Raw genomic sequence first — 4,864 nt, 5'->3', positions numbered from 1 at the left:
TACACTTGATCTTAGCCAAAAGGCCTAGAAGCGATCTCAATTCCTTCTAATTCTAGATTTTAAGATCCTAAAATTCCTGTGGATTCTAGAACTTCATTTGGTGGCTCTTTTTTTTTCCCAGGGAGGGGCTGGGTCTCATGCAGCTCTGACTGGCCTCCAACTCACCATGTAGCCAGAGATGACCTTGAACTTGTGACCTCTACCCTTCCCCTCTCAAACTCTGCGATTGCAAATGTTCAAATGCTCACTTTGTGTGGTGTCAGGGATGAACCCCAGCTTTGTGCATGACAAGCCAACACTCTGCCAACTGAGATACACCTTCTGTCCTAGACTTTGTTTCTGTCTGTCCCTCTGAGTCCCTGGGGTTCGAGGCCTCATAGTTTCCAATTGCCTCTGGCTTCTGGTCCTACTTCCTTAGGCTGTAGAATGCAGCCTTCAAATGTTTCTTGTTATAGAATCTAGAACTCATCATGTAGATTTCCTTGATTCAAGACCTCACACCCCTTGACTGCCTGGGTCCAAATCTAGTCCTTCTGGTTTCATCAGGGCTTCCCAGCCCTCCCTGAACCTGTCTCAGTCTTAATCTTCAAGTCTTCTCATCCCAGATGCTCTGCTCATGAAGTTCACGCTCTCCTGTCTCACCCTAGAACCTCTCTCACACCCCGCCCCAAGCTTCCAGGCATGCATTTAACCTTAACTCTACTCCAGGTATCTAGGGACCTGGGGCTCCTTCTTCCTTCCTAGGGGCTCCATAATCCAGCCGCACACAGGCACACGCACAGCTCTATCTGCATATCTTGGGGTGGGGAAAGAGGGCAGGACCCCTCAGCTGTCTCCCACCAGCCATGCGTCTTCCTAACCCCCAGCTCCCCTTCTACGATGGTGCTACTCCGGGTCTTCCACAGGAAAGGCTCCCATCTCTACCTTATTCACCCCTCTTTGGAAGGCAATATTCAATTTGTCTTGTCAAGAGGTGGCTTGTTCAGGTGCTACAGGGGAAAGGGCCTGAATCCTCTCTCCCCTCATGGATGTTATAGGCCCTTAATGGGAAGAATTGTCCTGGGCTAGGGGAGAGGGAAGGACCTGGCCCAGCTGTGCTTAGCTCAGAAACCCACAAATGTCTCCAAAACTACCATAAAGACCTCGCCTTGGTAGGCACCAGAGAGACCTGTGTTGACTCATCTGTGGGGTTGCTTTGGAGGTTGGGGGTACACTGTGTGGCTGGGATTCCTTGTTTGTTTATGGAGGATGAGACAGAGCCTGTTATAGCCCAAGCTAGCCTAAAACTCACTTTGTAGCCAAGGATGACCTTTAACTTTGATCAGCCTGCCTCTACCTCTTAAGTACTGGTATAACAGGGGTGTACCACTACATTTGGCTTCCATAATACTTTGTGATGCTGTGTGTGTGTGTGTGTGTGTGTGTGTGTGTGTGTGCGCGCGCGCATGCGCTAACGTTGCTAATTTGGGTCTTAGTACTGTACTTCTGTGGTGGGAACGTGTGATTCCTTCTGCATGTCATCATGCATTGTTAGTATCTGGATTTTCTTTCTGTGATTGCTTGTGTGACAACATTGTGATTTTTTATTTCATTTCATTTGTTCTGTGTGCATGAGTTTGGGTGTAAGTGCATGCTATATGTATGCACATTAAAGGACAGCTTGCAGGACTTGATTTTTGCCTTCCACCATGAGGGTCCTGAGTATTAAACTCTCAAGCCTTCAGGTTTGGAGACAGCATCTTCACTTGCTGATGCTTCTCCGCAGCCCGTGGAGTTTGGAGTTTGTCTGTTTAACGCAGGATCTGATATATCCACGGTGATTGTTAAGTCACTGTGTAGCCAAGAACTTCTATCCTCCTGATCGCTATCTTCCTAGTGCTGGGATGACACCTGCTTCCTCACAACTGTTTTATTCGGTCCTGGGGACCCAGGAGACTATGCATGCTAATCGCTCTAACGATTGACCTGCATCTCCAGCCATGAGTGAGCACAGTGCACTGTGATTTCTTTTTTAATGTCTGTGTGATATTGCATATGTGTGTGGGACAGTTTAGCACAGTAATCCCAGGAGAGGGGGAGGGGAAGAGGGAGAGAGGGAGGGAGAGACACACACACACACACACACACACACAGAGAGAGAGAGAGAGAGAGAGAGAGAGAGAGAGAGAGAGAGAGAGAGAAATAGAGAGAGAGAGAGAGACAAACACAGAGAGAGGGGGGAGGGAGAGAGGGAGAGAGGGAGGGAGAGACACACACACACACAGAGAGAGAGAGAGAGAGAGAGAGAGAGAGAGGAGAGAAAGAGAGAGAGACGGAGACTGTGTGGGAGATTGATTCTGCAGATTCCCGTGTAGGAGGGTGTATCTGTTCTGTTTCGTCTCCGTGCATATAACTCTTGTATCCCTCTCCCATGTCCCACACAGGAGCCCAGGCAAGAAAAGCACTTTCAAATTGTTGCACGTGCGGTGCCTTCTGCTTTAAATGTCTTTCCTGAGGGTGTGCCTTGGTTTATAACTTTATAAACCAAGCATGCATGAAGGCTTGAGTTCTATCCCCAGTGCCACATAAGGCAGGGCTCAGTGGCACAGACCTGTAATGCCAGCACTTCTTAGCTGAAGGTAGTACACGGCAATCCTCGACTATACACTGAGTTTAAGGCCAGCAGAGGCTATATAGGACCTGTTCAAATGATAAATAAACAAACAAACCCTAATACTTCAGCTCTCAAGAGTAACAGTCCATCAGGAAGTCTTGCCTCCCTCCCCTAGGTTTGTCAAGGTCTTCCTCAGCTCCCTGAAAGTCCCTCATTCCAGCTTTACTCACTTGATTGAACTCGGGCTACCTGTAAAGTATTCTACATGGAGAGTCCTTCTGTTAAATCTCTCAGTTAAACACTGTAACTCATATGAAATTCTGGTTAGGTTAGGTTAGGTTAGGTTAGGTTAGGTTAGGTTAGGTTAGGTTAGGTTTTTTAAGTTAGGAAAAGTGGGAGAGAGAGAGGGAGAGAGAGATCAAGACAGCATCTTACTCTATAACCCAGGCTGACCTGGAACTCACTCTGTGGCTCATGCTGGCCTGAAACTCATGATAAATCTTCCTCCTCAGCCTCTCAAGGGCTGGGATTGCAAGGGCGAGCCAGCGAGCCAGGTTTCTCTTAAGCCTCCTCTGCATTTATAGGCAGGCACTATTACTATCTCCTCTTTACAGAGGAAATAATAGGATGATGGCTTACCCAAGGTCATGTAGCTTCAGGAACAATCCAAGCTGGATTCAAATTTATTAGAGCAGATACTGCCTCAAAAAAAAAAATCAAAAGAAAATTCACTTCCTACATGGTCCCACTGGCACTGACAGGTGTAGTCAAATAGGAACTGTGCCTGGAATTCAGATTCAGATTCTGGTGAGACTTTTCGGGAGTATGCTGATTCCTGTGGACACACGTAAGACAGACATGGACACCAACATCTATTTCCAGAGTGATTGCTGGTTGTGCTGAGGGGTGGAGGAGGAGTGAGGCTGATACACAGCCTTAAAGCACTTGGTGTTAGCGTCTATCCAGAAGACTTAAAGACTCTAGAATAGGAAGATACATAGTGGGATCTGAAGATGTTACTGGAGGCTAGACTAGCCATGGCTTCTCAGAAAGAGTTTGGGTTTTCTCCTAAGGGAGTTGGGGAGCCATGGAAGGTTGGGGCGGGTGCCAGTCTTACAGTGTTCTAGCAAGATGTCTCTAACTGCCATATGGAAGGTAAAGTGGAGGAGGGAGGATGAAGCAAGCATCAGAGGAGGCTGAAGCTGCGATCCAGGCCAAGAAATGCAGCCAGCAACAGGAGCCTCACTTAAGAGATCCCCTTGGTGTGGTTGTTTGTGTTTGTAACAGGGTCTCAAGTATCCCAGTCTGGCCTTGAACTTGAAATTCTGATCCTTTTGCCTCCACCTATCAATCATTCAAATGACAGAGGTGCATCTTTCAGTCTGGTTTATATGGTGCTGGGGATGGGACTCAAGCCTGGAGCATGCTAGACAAGTACTCTATCAACTGAGCTACATCCATGACCCTCTAAAAGATTTTCCTAGGACTTCATAAGATGGTGCAAAGCTTTAAATCCCAACATTTGGGAGGCAAAGGCAGTTTGGGTTGCTGAGTTCAAGGCCAGCCGGGTCAATATAGGGAGTTCCAGGCTAGCCAGGGCTGCATAATGAAACCCTGTCTCAAAATAAAAAATAAAATAATAAAGATGCTGCTGGTCTCGGAACACGATACAACTGATACGTGCTCAAGGCTTGAAGATTGGGATGCCCTGTTAATAATTCATAAAGAGCTTTGACTTAAAACATTCAAGTTTTATTTTGTTTGCTTGAGAAACTACCCATTTTCCAGAAGGGTCACTGGGGTGACAGGAGATAGACTTGTTCAAGGTCACACGAGTAAATGGCAGCACCCAGCTCCAAAGCAAGCTCCCGGTTGGGCAGGGTGCTGACTTGAAAGCAGCCCCACCCGCCGGAGGCATCACAACCCAATCACCAACCCTAAATGAAGCCTGGATCTCCAAGACCCAAGAAACTTTTTTGCAGCCTCGCAAACTTTGCAAACAGGCGCCCTCCGGACCTGCCCCCACCCCCATGGCCCTCTCTCTCTCCTTTCTGATTGGCTACTTCTACGAGTGCCGTCTGGATACCCTCTGGTCACCTTGTCCTCCGGGCGCTCTGTGGAGGGTGGAGGGAGTGGGGGGGCCGCCGCGCAGGCGCGTCAGGAGTGCCTTTGGGGCCCGCGCTTTACGACACTTGTGCGGCAGCGGCGGCGGTCACTCGGCACTCCTTCGCGACGGTTCGGCCTGGTGCCGCGAGTGGCCGTTGCCAGGGT

Source organism: Rattus norvegicus, chromosome 1 (genome assembly GCF_021556685.1).
Source record: "Rattus norvegicus strain SHRSP/BbbUtx chromosome 1, alternate assembly SHRSP_T2T, whole genome shotgun sequence".
Classification (NCBI taxonomy): Eukaryota; Metazoa; Chordata; class Mammalia; order Rodentia; family Muridae; genus Rattus; species Rattus norvegicus.
The sequence above is the reverse complement of the archived record's forward strand: the minus strand, read 5'-3'. Positions refer to the sequence as shown.